Source organism: Nothoprocta perdicaria, unplaced genomic scaffold (genome assembly GCF_003342845.1).
Source record: "Nothoprocta perdicaria isolate Ctin4 unplaced genomic scaffold, notPer1 scaffold_4, whole genome shotgun sequence".
Taxonomy (NCBI): Eukaryota; Metazoa; Chordata; class Aves; order Tinamiformes; family Tinamidae; genus Nothoprocta; species Nothoprocta perdicaria.
Genome location: NW_020455643.1, coordinates 525,286 through 543,022, shown reverse-complemented (window position 1 = coordinate 543,022; position 17,737 = coordinate 525,286). Strand labels below are relative to the sequence as shown.

The 17,737-nt window shown below is 47.4% G+C and overlaps 2 long non-coding RNA genes across 2 annotated transcripts; both read right to left on the bottom strand.

Annotated features, from left to right (window-relative positions):
• Positions 1 to 2,947: 2,947 nt before the first annotated feature.
• Positions 2,948 to 7,226, bottom strand: LOC112952320. Its single transcript, XR_003250370.1, has 2 exons — positions 7,140 to 7,226; positions 2,948 to 3,063 (listed from the first exon to the last, which is right to left on the bottom strand). It is a non-coding gene; the product is annotated as an uncharacterized LOC112952320 (long non-coding RNA).
• Positions 7,227 to 7,793: 567 nt separating this feature from the next.
• On the bottom strand, positions 7,794 to 13,081 carry LOC112952540. Its single transcript, XR_003250416.1, has 4 exons — positions 13,005 to 13,081; positions 10,828 to 11,071; positions 7,973 to 8,118; positions 7,794 to 7,864 (listed from the first exon to the last, which is right to left on the bottom strand). It is a non-coding gene; the product is annotated as an uncharacterized LOC112952540 (long non-coding RNA).
• Between the last annotated feature and the right edge of the window lie 4,656 nt (positions 13,082 to 17,737).

Here is a 17,737-nt window from a genome sequence, read left to right as displayed (position 1 = left end):
GCCCGGCAGAGCTGTGCCTGGCAGAGCTGCGCCCGGCAGAGCTGTTCTTGGCAGAGCTGAGCCTGGCAGAGCTGAGCCCGGCAGAGCTGCGCCCGGCAGAGCTGTTCTTGGCAGAGCTGCGCCCGGCAGAGCTGCGCCCGGCAGAGCTGCTCCCATCCCGGACCGAGACCGACCTGGTCAGGAGCTCCATACACCTGCGGGATGCTGCCCCAGCCCGGTGACTCCGCCAGGGCACTGGGAGCGTCCCCACGGGAGAGGCTCTGACCTGCCTGCCACCTCCGAGCACAATTAGGAAAATTCCTTCAAAGCACTGGGTTTCCGAACGCAGTCGGTGAGCCGAGGGACATTTGCTGCCTTTGTGCTCACTGCTGCTACCTGTCCGTCTGAACTGCCCATGTCCTAAGCAAAGTGCAACCCCTCACCCACGCGGGGCACACAGGAGCCCCCCAAAACGCGCTGCCAAGAGCACGGACGATTCCGGGCTCATGAGAGTTTGTATCCCAGGGCTTAAAACAGCACGGATGCTACAACACCGTGCAATCGGGAGGAAACACATTTCCAAGCCKTAATCCCTGTCCTTAGCTTTCGGGAAGCCAACGTGCATGAGAGGAACACGACAGCTTTGGATTTGTGTTTCCCATGGAGTCGCTCCCTATTTAACCTGCCCCTAATGTCTAACAGTCACTGCTGGGCTCCAGGTGCCGCTCCATGTGTTTGTGGCCCTGAGGGGCAGGCTGGTGTGCGGGATTCCTGCCCCGATCCCTCCCTGCCGCGGGATTCCTGCCCCAATCCCTCCCTGCCGCGGGATTCCTGCCCCGATCCCTCCGTGCCCAGGGCAGCGGCCGGGGCAGATGCCAGGTCTCCCATTTTAGCACTCACACATGTTTTGTCCCTCGCGGGTTCTCTGCAGAAGGCAGCTGTAAATCTGGCAAAACGTGTCTTTTTTCCCCTAATTAACTTAGCAAAACGGCAGTCGAATTTAAAGCCAAAACAAAYATTTTGCTATATATAGCCAGGCGCTTTACATCCGAAAGGATGATATATARAAGAGTGTACAATTCAGCGAGGCAGTGAAAACAGAGCTAAAGAGCTAAAAAGCAGAACACGCTGAATAAACAGGCCAGGCAGATACCAGATAAACTGTGCTCTGAATTCCCTTTGGCAGAAATGCTGGGAAAACGGTGACTCGCCTCGGCTAGGCTGCTGGATACAGCTGGTGACAGAGCAGCAGGACACGGCTCTCGCGTGACTGTGCTCGCTACAGGCCTCGCGCCGCAGGGGAGAACGTGGATTAAGGTAGGGAACATTCATAGCCTCCTGCTCTTAGCTCCTTGCTCATCTATCACATGGCTTTTATTAGCAATTTTATGTGCAGAATTTCTAAAAGCCGTTAACACTTTTTGATAGSGTTTCCATCACCTGTCAAGGATTGGTGTAGGTATAGGGGAAAAAATCTGACAGCCAACAAGTTGCAGGAAACAGCAATAAGAACAGGAAGGACTGTAGAAGGCTCCAGGTCTCGAGACACTACAAAACCTTACTCATCTGTCATACAAAAGACATCATGTGCTGTTAAAAAATTATCTAGTGTGGTGTCCTTATTAAACACATGCATGGGACAGGGTTTTCTGATCAGGATGTTTTGAGATGCACAGTACAAATTTAAAAGCAATCCAATTAACAGTCCCTGTCATCCTTTCCCTTTTCAGCTCCATCTTTCTATGCCTCTTGCACCACTTCATTACTTTTTAAAAATCAGCAAGAGGTTTTTCATTTCATCTTCTCTCTTCCTACCCCTTTTCTTCTTGTCTCGCATCCCCTCTCTGCCTGCTTCCACGCTCACCTTGTAAAGGAAGCGCAGAACGAGGAGGGACGTTAACAAGTGGATAGCAGCTAATGGGGCCAAGGTTTGCTCAAGTCCCGGCACTCACTGCAGAAACGGTGTGCTAAAAATAGACCACACCTTCATCCAACAGAGACCACGGCACATTCCAGTATAGAGCTAAATAATAACAGCCAAGTTCATCAGAAAGAGGAAATGTGCACTGCAGCTCCTGGAGCTCTTACAGCAGCATACACCTAAGTGAAGAAATGTGAGAGCTGTCACATTCAATAAAAATGTTTAATGTCTCCTCGCAGMGAGCCCAGCCAGACATCAGTATTCATGACAAAAATGTAAGTGCCCTGTCCTGCTGTATCATTCCCTAGCTATAGGAAACAATTATGCACCATCTGAGAGTGTTTTGCTGACGCTGGAATTCCCGATGGATTACTCCCTGAAGTTCAGAGAATGGTATCCATATAACAGCTTTATATCCCCCAAGGCAAAGTCCCCAAAGCCGCTGAGAGGGGCGGCAGGGGTGAGGGCAAAGSGAAAGGAAAGAAGCTCATCTCTCCTGCAAATTAAGGTTAACAAAGTTTGCAGGGTTCCTTAAGCGACTGATAAAGTGACAATATCCAATTCCTCACACCAAGTAAGGAGCTGTCCACGTGAGGAATTTTACATGTTTTACTAACAATTTATCTTCGGGTAAATAGCGCTGGGTGCAAAACATCCCTGTGTTACCAGTGGCTCCCCGCCACAAACTGACTCGGGTACCTTTGCAGATCGAAGGCAACAGAGCCCCGAGCCCCGGTTTTGCAACTCTTCAAAAATAAAATCACAATACGAGGCTTAAAGCACATGCTCTGTTTCTCTACCAGAGTCTCAGATGGGTGTTTTTGATCCAACCTAGATAACTTCATGAAAAACCTCAGTGCTTTTACTCCAGACCATTCCTATGGCATTGCTTGTGTTTAAGCTGTAACAGCTCACATTTCCTCAGGCTCGCGTGGGCATTTCCATACCTGCACCTTTTGCACGTCGTTGCCAACCGCAGCCGTTGGGAAGGCGGTGCCRCCGAGCGTGGGGCACGGCAGGACACGCAGGTCGGGCTCAGCACCGCGTTGTTCTGCAGCCCTTGCCATCAGGGAGACGCACACGGGGCAGACAGAGCCGCGCGGGGAYGGTTTGTGCTTGTCTCAGCTTCAGCCTCCTGGCTCCACACGTTCCACAGCTGGTACCTACGTGCCGTGGAGAGCTTATTTAGAGAATGCAGTCACGTTCTGCAGGATGCAGTCGAGGGAAGTGTCCCCAGGCACCACTAGCTGTGCCGGGCCCGTTCTGCACCACCTGCTGAGTTCTGCTCTGCTGAGCGGGGCCTAAGACAGACACAAATAATCAGCACCCAGGATCCTGGCGACCAAAGCCACCGAAGCACCAAGGAGCACTCGGCCAAAGCGTGTATGAGAGGAGAGGAAGGGAGCAGGCTCATCACTGCCTCCAGCTCCACTCCCCGCCACACAGCCTGGCCCAATGTGTGGCCTTTAACACTGACCTCTAATATCGTAGTTTGTTAAACACTCTTAATTTTGAATCATGAACAGCTTCCAGAGATCAATAAATCCCACAGCTTCGAACTCAAAGAACATGTGCATATCAAAAGGATACTGTGATCACTGTTTGCAGACAGCGCCTGCTTTGAACCTGGCTCAAGTTTCTGCAATTCATGCAGCGAAACTCGCACACTGTGTGCGGCTGGCGGCGGCACCGAGAAGCCACCGTGACCAGCACGGGGGTAAGAGCGTGCAGGAGAGCTCTGCTAGACCCCTGCGAAACGAGAGAAGCCTTAAACGTCTCGTTGCGATGGTTTAACGAGTTTATGGTTATGTGAGGCTCGGCGTTCCTCAATTCCCTGCTGACTATTGTATTGCTCCTGTGCAGCAGCACAGCTCTAGCGCAAAACCACAGCTTGGATTAGCAATAATGGCATACGATGAAGAACAGTGTGTACATCCAGAAGAGCAGTGGAAATTTCCACACTCATTTGTCGACTTTCAAAAGGAAATCAAGCTAAAACATCCATGCTACACAGGCAGTCCCTGGTGCAGGGCAGAGCTATTGAACACACTGCTCAAAGGAACCAACTTGTGCAACTTATTGCAAAAAGCATCAGATTTGTATGTCTGCTTTAGGATGGAAATATGATAGTTGCACAAAAATCCACATTTGCACATTCAGACATCTCCTTACCAGCTATTCTTGAACTTAAATAAACCCTGCAGAGTGACCACGTGCTCTTCTGCTCAAGCACTCCAAAACTTGAGACAATAAGGTTTTGAAACAAAGCTGAATCTGATTTTACATAATGTACTAAATAGTTTGTCATTTATTTTTTTGAGGACAGAGTCATGATATCCAGCAGTCCCGACCAGCTGAYTAAACATTACCCCCACCTTCATGTACTTCTCACAAAACAAAGCAGCCAGCCTGCAGAAAGGCTCAACTGACTTGGATCAAACCCAATGCATTTGCATGACATCTTTAGAAGCATCCCATGGAGAAGGAATTTTTTAGCAGGAAAAATTAGTACCATTCCCAAAGAGAGCTCACTTGAAGCCAGCTCCTTTTCTTTCATTGCCAAATTTCCACATTCTATGACAAGAGTTATTTTACCTTTTTGTAACTTTATGGCTAATAACAAGTGCCGTGTGATTTTAAACATTAGCGATCGTGAAACTTGTATAAAAATCCCCTTTTATGCCTTAGTAACTAAGTTTCCCACTGGGTCCGCCCCTTGCATGACCGCGCGTCTGCGAGGGCGAGCGGGTGACGCTCCGCGGGGACAGGCGCTGCCCGTTCCTGCCCAGCAGCACCGCTGGCTCTGCAGCYTCAAAGGCAGCGCACGAGCCCGGCCAGCGCCGCCACGGCGTCCGGCAGCAGGGCTGCTCTGGCCTGTGCGAATTTATCAGAAAAATACAGACGTAGCTTTATATACTGTTTCCATACGTCTCTAGTTATTCGTTAGTCTGATGGACGCATATGAAGCAAACACTTGAAGGACTCGGCTTCTGTCTGTCATTTTCCTTCTTTTAGCTTCTTGGACCAATAAATCAACATCATTTCTGTGATATCCTCTACCTTTTTTTTGCTACTTTGTCCACAGAAAAGCACGTGACCTGGGCTGCAGTCGCGATTGCAGAATTACTCTGCTGGGTCCATAACCAAAACAAATCTAACGGAGTTCTGCAGTGCACAACATGCCCAGGCCAAATACTGTTCTTTAAATGCTGGCTCAACGTGCACCATTCAGCATGAAGATGCTGCCTTCGCACTCATCTGCRGTAGGGGAATCACTTGTGTGATGAGAGCACAAAAAGTGACTTTAAATTGGGAAATATTTTTGTCACCAAMCCTGAATATTCCACACAAACAAAAGTTTTGGTAGCAAAAGCAGCAGCATGCTGAAACATCGGCAACAGAGTCTGCCTGCCAAGCATCAGGCAAGGCTTTTGCCTGCTGTCAAATGAACCTCCACGTGGAGGCTGTCAAAATGCATACCGGGCAGGAGAAGCTTCGCCTCTCCCAGGCGCTGGGCTGGCAGCAGCCCGTAGGAGCAGCATCACCTTTCCCAGGGTCTCACCTTTCCCAGGGTCCCACCTCTTCCAGAGTCTCGCCTCCCTGCTCAGAGACCTCCCATAGGGTGCACATGGGACCCAAAGGAAGAGTCTGGGCCGTGGTGTGATCCAGCAGTGCCTCCACAGGGCCCTGGGATGGAGCGGGATCCAGAGRGCTCAGCGGGCTGCTTGGGTACATCTGGAAGGCTACACCCTGCCAGCTGTGCAACAAGCAGTGAGCATTAATGAGCATTAATAAGCATTGATAAGCATTACGCACTCGAGACATGGCAGATTGGCCTTGGACCGTGGCCCTGAGCTTTAGTCGAGTGCAGGAGCAGGAAGCAAACGGGTCGCCCCAAGGAAACCTCTGATTGCGGCTCAGTCCCTTCTCCCCAGGAGGCACCCCCCACACCTCCAGCTTCTTTATTTAAAAAGCAGCAACAAAAGCCCAACAATTTTGCTGGCAAATCCTGGCCGGAGGTGCCCAGCCCGTGGTCTCTCCCTGCAGGCTGCAGCTCCCCGGGGACCCTGGTTTCCAGCCAGCACAGGGGAGCACAGCCTCGTCCGAGCCCCGGCCCCTCCTGGGTGAGGGCTTAGGCAGCGAGCTCCCCAAAATACTGCGTATGCTTTACTAAATATTGAATCCCACCGCAGGCTGAACACAGCACAGAAGCTTTTAGGCTAGTCCAACAGGGCTGGTCTTGCTCTCTCAGCTGTCACATACTTTCAGCGAAGTCACTCGGACTCTACTTTGTAAACAAGAACAGACCAAAGCCAAGGGTTATCTGTTAAACCACGCATGCAAGATAGCACGAGCTAGAGCCAGAATCCTGAATTTATAGCTAAGGACTTCCAGACACTGACTCTTCCATCTTGGCTAATCTCAACTTCAGAAAATGTTTTCTCAATAATTTTCGTTTTCCAGGATTCAGAAATGTGGTGTCTTTTTTTTTTTTTTTTTTTTTATGGTTCGGTTTTGGGGGTTTTTTTTTCCCCCTTTCCTTTTAGTTAAAAAAAGAAATATGAAAGAAGGTATTTTCAAAAAAAAGACAATTTCAGTTCAGCTGTTGTAAATGGATGATTCTGGCTGGGTATGGCTGTGAGTTATCGCATCTATTTTCTCTTTGCAATATGTGATGTGGGTAACATCACTTTCCTGGGACATTCCAATGGGAATGTTGTCCCCTCGGCCGACACCTGCCAGCTGGTGCTGCAGAGCTCCCCGCGGCTACACCAGCCCGTGCACAAGTGCAAAGCAGAGCACAGAAAAAGAGTAAAGTCCCACTGCTTCTTAAGCTACATGTTCACTCTTTCTAGTGTGCAATTAGCATTTCTACTCGCATGAAACTGCTACAAAAGGAAAGGAAAAACTGCAAAAAATCCATTCGAATTAAGATGAAAATCATCTGCGACTAACTGTAATGTTTACTTGAAGTTAATCTGGTATTTACAGATTCTTTTTTTAAAGTGCTTTGAATAAAAACAAGCCTTTATAAATACACTGGAAAATGTTTAAACTCCAGCCAGGGATAAATGCTGCATTTCATAAACGAACGCTGGCTCTCTGCGGACAGTGGAACAGCACGACAGAGAARGAGCATATGGAGCTTCGTGCTGAAGACTGGCTTATGGCAACAGGTTTCCAGCCTGCAACTATTAAGCAGCTAATGCTATTTCATGTTACAGAAAGCTCTACTTACTCAGGAAATAAAATGTCTTTGCTTGTAGTGCACAAGTATCACTTCAGCCTAAGACAGYACTGAGGGTAAAAAAACCCTGGATTCTCTGTCTTCTCTTCATCCTAGGAAAACTGCTGGAAAACATGCAAATTAGAAGAGAATGTTGTTGTAGAAATAAGAGAAATACTGCTCAGGTTTCTGAGCAGAGCTGYAGAACATGTGGTTTAAGAACTGCTGAAGAAATGAAAAGCAGATTCTGCTTAGTTTGATTCAACAATTTTCTTCATCTCTGAATTACACTATTAAACTCACTGTTGTGGAAAGAGAACATATTTACCAGCTTTTAGCAGAAAATTACTAGCTTGTAATAGAAAACATTCAGGCAGYGTTCAGTCAACTATAGTTTTACTCAAGACATGAAAATTACTATTGGTCTAACTACCTAGAGTCAATAGCTTCAGTCATTCAAAAAACACARCTTTTGCCAGGTCCCTGAGCTAAGCAGAAAAAAAGAATTTATGAGTGAAAAAGTATTTTACCTGCAGATATCTCCTCTCCTTATGGTCTGTTCGAAAGGCTATTTCTGAGCCCCTYGCCTTGCTTGGGGATGCAAACGTGAACGGTGTCGGGTGAATCCCAATTCCCTCTTCTTGCAGGGGTGCCCAAGTGCTGCCCCTTGGGAGCGGCTGGCATCGCTCGGGGACACTGGGGGACAAGGGCTGGGAGGTGGTGGAACCGCTGCAGCCCTGCAAAGGCAGCTCAGTGTCCTGACGGATCCAGGGCTGAAGCTGCAGCAGAGCCAGCTGCAAGTGCTGCTTCCTGCTCCAACGCAAAGCCAAACCCACTGGGCTCACCTGCAGCCGTGCCCCATAGCTCGCTTCAGCTTCAGTCCACTTTAAGAAAGCCTAACATATAGGGAGGAGAGTCATGGTGAGAAGAAGTCCGTACACGTCTCATACAGAGGCCTCTTCACATGTCCACCWGTCATCGAGTTTTGCCACTCAAGGAAGAGGAAAAAATATATGTAAATACATCAATTATATCCTCTGGAACTGGTTGCCAGGAGAGGTTGTGAAATCTCCTTTCCTGGAGATATTCAAGACCTGCTTGGACGCAGCCTGTGCCCCGTGCTCTAGGTGATCCTGTGTGTGCAGGGGGGTTGGACTAGATGGTCTCTAAAGGTCCCTTCCAACCTTTGTGATTCTATGATATATATAAATTGTGTGTATGTATATGCACATATTGTTAGAKATGATACCAGGGGCTGGTATAGGCTAATCCGGTTGCAATCAGGGAAGTCTCTAAAGGGTAGCTTGGTGCCATAGAAGTTATGTAAAAGTGGCGTTCTGTAATCTGTAACCTTCCTCTCCTAATTTTATTTCATGTAYTCCACATTTCATTAGCATGCCAAAGATAAGAGAATAACAGGACAAAAGGAACCAGAAATTCATAACGTCTCATCCTTTATGAATAAAGATATCCAGGAGGGGAGAAGAACAGTGCCAAATTGCTGTTCTTTTGGAAYTAAAGCACTGAAGTTATTTCTATGCCTCCTGCTAATAGATTTACTGTGCACTGACAYTGGGGCAGGGTGAAGTCCTGGTTCATATTTCTTTTCTTACCCAAAGTTTAGAATCTTTCTTCTGCCTACAACCAACACAGCGCAAGGCAAGGGCTGCTCAGCATTTGATGAACAGCCGCTCCTGTTTTTGCTGACATGAGCCAGGCCACAATGCTGCTCTAGCAAACGCTTTGGAAACCCAAGGGCCGCCCTGGGGCTGAGGACACCTCCTCCATGCACACRGCGTGAGATCCAAACCACTGCACATGCGGAGTTTCTTCACAGGTCAAATACCCCTGGAGCAAGCCTTGCAAGGGTGACTCATCCCTGCGCTTGGAGAACAACTTAGCACAGCATCTCCGTGTCCCAGGGCTGAGAAACACACAGCAGGACATGCGGCTCCGGGACAAGGAACAACAAAAGTTGCTGGACTGTTGAAGGACGACTCCTGAAAGTAGCTGCCTCTCGTAGGCAGTGATGGGTTCATTCAGCAGCTGCCTCCACAACCAAGCAGCAAGGCCAAGCTGGCCGGTGGCACGAGTCAGGCCTGATGACCCCTGGACATTTGGCTCTTCCCGGGCACTGGGAGCTCGGCAGCTTCCCAAGCTCCTTCCAGCTTGTCCCTATCCTGCACCCCTCCTCGCTCCGTCGGGCAGCCAGGCGCTCAGGACCAGCGGCTCCTGCACTGGGCACTCAGCAACACCTCGATGCACAGAGGCCCTGCCTGTGCATCCAGCAGCTCCGGGCTTGCAAGCAGCAGCATGGATAAARAGATGCCTTCGATTCCACACAGGCAGCTCAGTAAATAAGTTAGCTACTAACATGCTAATTGAATGCTGTCAAAATACTTGCAATAAAAATGTGAAAACATGCATGTTTAAGCTGTTCAAATTCAAATATTAAGTACGTTTATATTTTAAGTCATTTTTTCCTAGTGCAATAAAAAAGGAAGTCATGCCTTTCTTCTTTTTTTTCTTTTTCTTTTTTTTTTTTTTTTTTTTTTTTTTTTTTTTTTTTGAACTGTATTCAATTGACTACTCAGTAAGAGAAATTTGCAGGCTTGGTAAGAGACTCACAGTACATGACCATTTAATATCTGAATTCAGTCCAAGGAATAAACAGAAAAGAACATTCATTTTGGTGGTTGTCAGGCTGCTTCCAAGCTCTCTCTCTATTCCCTACACCCAACAGAAAGCTAACAACTAAACCCCGGATTCCGTGGGGCTGGCTCCACACCTCGTCACCGCACCGGCCACCCCCCGTCCCCGCAGCACCCACGGGACCCGCACCGCCGCACCACCGCCTGCAACGGTGCCACTTCCTCCTCCTTTCCCCCCTAGCCTGGCAAATATCCATGGAAGTTGTCACTGATGAAGCTAGTTCACACACGGAAAGAGAAACGGAACTGAAATCCAGTTGTAGCAAAAATCATGATTGCAAACCTATTTTAGACAAGGTGAGAGCAGCCACCAGCAGCGTATTGCACAAGTGAGTAAATACTACTGCACAGATGAGTCTACAAAGTTGTTTGGGTGTGTCAGGCTGAACTTCAGATTCATGGAAGGGGAGTGAAATTCAGCCAAGTGACTATGACAAAATTCTTATTCATTTCTAGGCCCAAGAAATGTAAATCTCTTTATTTGCCAGTAAAWGCGCAACTCAGCACCGTGTCACTGAAATAAAACTCAGTGTTGCAATGTTCAGTCCTGTAGTTCAGCCATATCGAAAACCCCACCCTACCTTTTAATCAAGGTCGAAATTTGTGACATCAGAACTCCTGTGTCCTGCTGCTACCTGTCTTCAAACCTGAGAAGTATTTTGCTAGATGGGATAGTATTAGGCCTGGATTCAGCAGAGGGTATGAACCCATCTTATCTTTAAGCACCCCAGAAGATTTGTGTGCCTGGCATTTGGCACGGTCTGACCCACGCTCCTGAGCATCTGAAAATAATGAAGTTCTCTGGCTAATTAAAAATGCTGACAAATTAAGATCAAAATTTACAAGTTCTACAGAAGAAAGGCTGCAGCTGGGAACTGAAGAGCTGGTACATGTAACCTTAAAACAACTCATTTTTAAAAAACTAACAAACAGTAAACTAATTACAACTAGAAAACAAAGTATAGCAGAATTCAAATACATACTCTCACCTGCRTGTAACTTGACAATAGCAATCCAGGCCTCATCTCCTTTATCCGAGTGGCATCCGTTTGCTTTGTGGGGTTCCACAGGTTGGGGACCAATCCTGCATCCTGGAGACTGGCAAGTCTTCATGCACAAATCACGAGTTCTTGCTCCACCACATGCAAAAACCCTTCACAGTGTCAGCATTCAAAACTGCAGCTCCTCTTCTCAGTTCCCCTGCAAGCATCTTTTAAGATTCCTGTTAATGAACTGCCAAAACATCTTCCTTTAACCATTGTCCTATACATTTACTTTACATAGGCTTATAGATACATAAAAACAATATTGCTCTCCGGACTCCAGTTACTTTTGCTTAAGACACTGGCTAATTTTACATAGTAAATATCATGCAGTTAAAGCTGGGATTGGCTATTAAACAATTGTCCTACTCTGATTCATAGTGATACTTTATACCATTAAAAATAGTTGAGCCATACAAATGGCTCTAGCCATGACATTTACACCACAAGAAGGGTGCCTACACCATTTTCTTAATTTTACAGCAAGATTACAGATCTTAATCTCTTAATCTTGCAGATTTCACTCTAGTCAAGCGAGTTGAAGAGCTCTTGGTGGCAGCAGGGYGCCTCTTCACTGCCCCAAAGGTGCCGAATGCCTCCTGGTGGTGAGTGACCCTCCAGTCACCATGACTTCATTAAGAGGCAACGGTTTGCAAAACCTCACACATCGCACCTCAYAGTCCAAGTTTAGGACTTCCAGGTCCAACCCAAGCTACTCCGCCTGATTTTGGCAMGGTGTTCAGTCTAGGAATTTGTTTTGGCAGTGAACTTGAAAAATGTGGCTCCTCTAAGACAAATCTCAGGTTTGAATCCATGTCACACCAGGCATGCTCCATTCCCACTAAACTACAAGGAATTCAGTGCCATCCCATGAGGTTTTGATGTGCTCTGTCTCCAGCTCTCTGGCCACAGGGAGCACAGGGACTTGGGGGATGTGTGTTAAGGGACAACAAAGTTTTAACAATGGAAAGAGGATTCTGTCGGTTCTTCTTCCAACGGAATGCAGACTATTCCATCAGACTCACACGGTATGCAATTTCTCCATTTGCAAAATATTTGAAAATACGTGTACTTTTAACCACATAGTTCACACACAGCAGTGACCAGACGAAAGCAAAACAAAGCTGCTGGTGAGTTCAAGGGAAAGTCGGGGAAGCTTTCCAGATTCAAATGCAACACCCAGGCATTTTCCTCACACTAAAGAATCACCTTTTTACATCTTACTCACTAACATACTGATTCACAACAAAATAAACCAGTAGACTACAGAAAGATAAAATTTGTCRTACAAGACCTACACACATAACAATAAGGGTGGTTAAATGCTTCTTTAAAGGCATCTGGTTGTGGTTTTGGAGATGCATAAGCAGAACAGTTTCTGCATACTCTCCCCATGGCTCAGAAGATTCTTGGATGTGCAGGAGAAAGACTYTTTCTAGGGTATCTCTGTTCCAGACAGAGTGAAACAAACAGCGGCAAGGGAGAAATCACAAATTACCTCTTAGATCAAAGAATTTTTGATCTGCATGGTTATCAGTGGAGCAGTTAAACATTCTATAAGTAAAATTTGCTTTAAAAATACATATTAGTATTTGGGGGTAAACAGATTCACTTGGAGCCCGACAACTTAGCAGCAAGCCATCTACAAAGTATTTACATCCTCCACCTTCAAGGTGAGTTTTGTAGCTGAGGTGAAAAGTGGAGCACTTACAAGGCCTAGAGGCTTTATTAAATATTGTCGCATTGACTTACACTTTTTTTTTGGAAGCTGGGTTTGTCACCATTACATAAAGCTGTCTCTGCTCCTCCTTCAACTTTTGGGCTTTTTCTTTCTTCTTTCTTTATGTTTTTTAATCACAGCAGCCAGGTCCCCCGGTGGGGGCTGTTGGGCAGTGGACAGATCCAGACAGACCCCATGGGTGCCCCCAGTGCAGAACTTTGTGTGCAAGAGGCGCAGGGGGATGAGGTCCAGATCCCACCCAGCACCAYGGACACAGCGAACATCTCCCCTCTGCAGAGCTCGGTGCAGTAACTGCCCTCCCGCATCTGTCAGGTCTAATAAGAGCAATCAATGAGCACATCCCGTGACCCAAGGAACCCAAGCTGTTGGGTAATGTACTCACCACGTCTTCCAGCCTGCAAGGATTCAGCCCTTGAAGCCTCTTGAACCAGTTGCAATAGGCCAACCTCTCTGCAACTCATGGCAGGCTGAAAAAAACAGATTTATAAAACCCTTCCCCATCAATGCCAGATTATGGAAGAAAAGAATGACCTTTAAAGTATATAATAAGAGAATAACACCCAACTAGCAAGAGTACAGGGTGTTTGACATATAATGCAGGGTCCAAATTTGCATGTAGATATGCTGTGATTATTGCTAATTCTTACTTTGGATTTCAAAATAAAATAAGAAAAGCCCACTGCTCAGCGGAGATTTCATTATAGCCGCTCTTTGCATCCTGGCGAGGTTGCCTTGCCCTGGCAGGGACAGGGCAGCAGCCCCGCGGGTTCACACCCGGCGGAGGGCAGCGGGAGCAGCTCCTGCGCCGCGCAGCACACGCTGCCCAGCTCGCACGCCGCGTTCCCTGGGGACAGTCACCCGCGGTGGCAGCCGCAGCGACCTCGAGACCGACCTCGCACCATCACCCGTGCACTGATGCGTCTGTCTGGGCCATCTCTATCCCCTGCCTTCACCTGACCTTCTTTCTATCTGCCCAGCTACCTCCTGCACCCCTAAAACCCYCAAAGCTTTGTAGGATGCTAGACCTAATCTTGCGTCCTCCCGCCAGCCTGCTGGCCCTGTACACAGCTGAGGCATCCCTGTGCAGGGCACGTGAAGCACACACATGCAATTTAAATCTGAGAAATACTTGTAATAAAATGATTCTATCAGCCCAATTATCACCCCAAACAAACACCAGAAAAGCTGCTGTTTCATCCTGCCATGCCTGTAAACTCATAATATATGGTGGATGTTAAGAAGCAATGACAAGCTGGATTAAGTATCCTCACAGTACCCTCCAGAAAGCAATATATAAAGCCTCCAAAACCCAAATCCAATACTGCCTTTAAAATTAACTGTGTTAAAACAACAAGCAAAGAAGCGCCCAGCTGCACTAGCCTGTTTTAGCCAGCCCTGACAGCCRCAGCCGGCACCCGCTGCAGCGCTCGCACCGGAGCATCTGCCTTTCAGCTCATCCGCTGCTTGAGCACTTTGGCAGGGTWAGAGCTCTGCTTGCAAGGTGGTCTGAAAGGAGATTAAAGACCTCATTTAAAGCACAGGAGATACTCGTTGCACTTGTCACTGTGCATCACATAGTTAATTACCCAGGGTGAGCATATACTCCACTAAGGAGAAGAGCAGATTTCCCCAGGCGTGCAAAGCTTTAAAACAGCCTTCCACTAAACTAGCATGATAGACGATCCCTCTCTTTCTGCCCGCTTCTAATAACCATAGAGGCGAGAGAGGAAGATATTACAGTTTTGACAAGAAAATCAAAGCCCATCTCAATTAAATGGGTTATTAACCCCATGTCTGTATCAAATGCACCAAGCAGACRCTTTTGAAGTGCCTGCCAATAGTGGGGATGATTTATCAGGCTCTGTGTCATCCAAGACACTCGGACTTCAAAAGCTGTGGTCAGTGGGAGTCCTTGGCCACTCGAACCCGCGCAGACATCAGAAACAGCCTCTCTCCATAAGCAAAGAGGAACTGCCTCCTGACTTCACATCTGGGACCCTCGGCAGTCAGACGGGGACATTGTAATAACAGCAGAGAGGCAGAACCTGTGAGAAGCAGATCTAAACCACGTCCTTGCTGCGACCTGCGACTAGGGATTAGCTGTCGGACAAGGGCATTTGTTGGGGCTTGAGGCTCACTTTGCTTGTGCAGACCTCGATGTGCTTTGGCCAAGGAGCCAAAGGCTGGGGCAGGCACTGCAGCAGAGGCCTGCGCCGCCCTGCGCCCTCCTCCYGGCTCCCCTCTCAGCCTCCGCTGCAGCCTCCCCTTCCCAACACGGGCGCCCGCACCGCRGCTGCGGAGCCCCTTCTCTTTCCCTCCTTGGGAATTTCACTGAACCACTGCTAGAAACTTCACAAGGTATTTTGGAGGCTTTGTCTTTCTTGCTTTTGGTATTTGCAAAGAAAACACACCATTAGCCTATAATAATAGATACTGATGTTTGGTCGTAAAATCACTCCTTAGAGAATTATTTAGGTCAGCTTCTGCAGCAACATAACCATGCCAGGAAAAAAAAAAAAAAAAAGAAAAGAAAGAAAAGAAGAAAGAAAAGAAGAAAAAGAAAAGAACTCATGAGTTCTTATACATAGATTCACTGTTTTCTTTATCTGATGTTCCTTCTAATAATGTCTTTCCATATTAATCTTAGGGGAAAAAAAAAGATATTAACCCTAAGCAGATTTAAATACACACCTGTGTCCACTAAAATTTGGACAAAAAGTAATAGCTGGCTCTTACAATTACCTTTGCCAAGATACTTTGAGCTGTATCTGTATTGAAAAACACTATGCTGTGGATTGTTTCTAATTTTCCACGTAGTCTTAATATGGGTGCCCTTGAAATTCCAGCAAATCAATCCCACTACACATGTAGTCAAACATCCCTGGTTGCGGTGCAGCTGCTGGGTGGGATTCAGACAGACCAACACGCTGCTCTGCGAGCAGACCACCCCTGCGCAGTTCACTTTCCTTTGCTAAAACAGCCATGGCACTAAAAGCACATTTTTAACACCAGAGTGCTAATTAGGGACATGCTATTGCTGTAAAAGTAGACGTAGACTTGACTACAGCAGGGACATGTTTGGATTTATGCTATTAGATCAACTGCCTGGATCTAAATCCAGAACTACATTAAACCTGCTGGGAAAAATCTCTCACCTCCGATATCCCTGAGCACCTGCTTCGGTCAGTCTGTCACTGCGATGCAGGCACTTGCATTTCCTCTGATGCCAGCAGCTGACAGAGGTGGGGAGACCTGCTGTGGTCCTGCCCGAGTCATCCCTCCTTCTGGGGGCAGATATGCTCTCTCTGCCGAGAAGGGGCTCTCACAGGGACTCCAGAAGCCTTTTGTTATGTATTGCCTCTGGAAGAACACTGTAATATAGCAAATAATTCATGCTTTCTGGGAGATACTTGAGAAAGCATCACGTCAAAACCACCTGCAAAGGCAGAAAACCTTGCTATGCTAAGTAGGCAATGGTGAGACACTTAAGCCATGTCAGGCATATACACTTATCTAAACTCACAAATAAATCTCAGCTCAGCTTTGTCTGATGTACAGATTGTGGTGGGATTTTTTTTTTTCCAAGTATGTGATTACCTGTAATTTCAGTTGCTTCTTATTGCCATCGTGATTGGCCAGGCTTACCTACCAAAACGTGGCAGTATCATTCAAATAGCACAGCACACTCTTGTCCTGGGAATAAGAGAGAAGCCATTGGAATAACTAACTGAAAATGGTATTTTCAGTATATCACACTCCGAAAACTGCAAATATTGTTGCTATGTGTGTGGCAATGTCTGAAGCACTTAATTAGTTACTTTGATTCTGCAAGAACAGGGATCTTCTTGCTTTTTTTTTTTTTTAAACTAAAACACTCTAAACAAATAATTGCTATTGCAAGCAATAATGGTTTCCAAAACACATAATATGCTGCCCCAGAAGGAGACACGAGAAGATAAGCACCTAGGTGCCTCAACTACATCCTCTCATGTTTGGCACCATGGTGCCCTGAAGGGTGTGAGCCCATTCAAGCTGACTTCAGATGATTTGGCTTTCCTAACAGAAACCCGAGACACTTGGCAAAAAGCAACATTCTTCCAAGAAAAATATCAGTTTCTTGGAAACTGCAAGATTTCGTTAGGAATAGMGAAGGCTAAAAATTCACGCTCAGTTCTAGGCATAAATAACAACCTGAAGTTCCTGCAAAGTGATTTGTGGATCGCAGCCCGGCTCCGGCGCCGCAGGAAGGGACAGCGGGACCTGCATGCCATGTGCGTGCGCCGCCATCCTCTGCCTTCACCCTGCGCCTCGGCGCCGCCGCTGTCCCCGCGGGCAGCCCGCGCTGCTCCGCGTGCCGCGCTCCCRGGCCCCTTTCCTGGCTCGGGCAGGGACGGGTCCCTCTAGGTGTCACGGCATTGTGTCCAGATGGCTTCATCCTGTGGCAAATGCAGAAATACAGAGCACAATTAAGGCAAACGCACCTCAGCATGAGGCAAGCCAGAGGAGGAGCTGTGCTGATCCACTGCGCTGCTTTCAACAGCAGAAGACAGAGCTGGAATGCAGCTGTTGGTGTTGCTAATTCTTAGCTATAAAAGTGACAGTGTAATAACAGTGTCTGCACCCAGTGGCGACCGCCTGGCTAATGTGTCTCATGGTGATGCTCGAGGTGGTACTTCCTTTCAGGTGYGCTACTAATGAAGCACAACAGATAGCTCTGTACAGGTTCTTCTTTCTATACACCAAAGGAATTCTGCAAACGAATTGCAGATTACTCAGAATTGCTTTGGCACCCATGCTCACGGCTGACACACAGGCCCATTTCACCTCTAACTGGCAGCAAAGCAGCCGGCACCATCAGTGCACGTGGGCAGCCGTGGAGCGCCGCGCCGCAGCGGTTCCTGTGCACACGCACTCGGTAGAGTGGGTCCTTACAGAGACGTTAGCTGCAAGCTGCTCGTTAACTAAGACAGGGGCGATCAGCGGGAAATTCTGAGGCACCTTATTTCGAATGCATAAATATGCAGTATTTATGGAAAACAATAAAGTGTTTGTATCTGGCGGTAGAGGAGCTTCTTTTTGAGACGGGACCGAGCCCTGGCTACTGCGGCCGCGCAC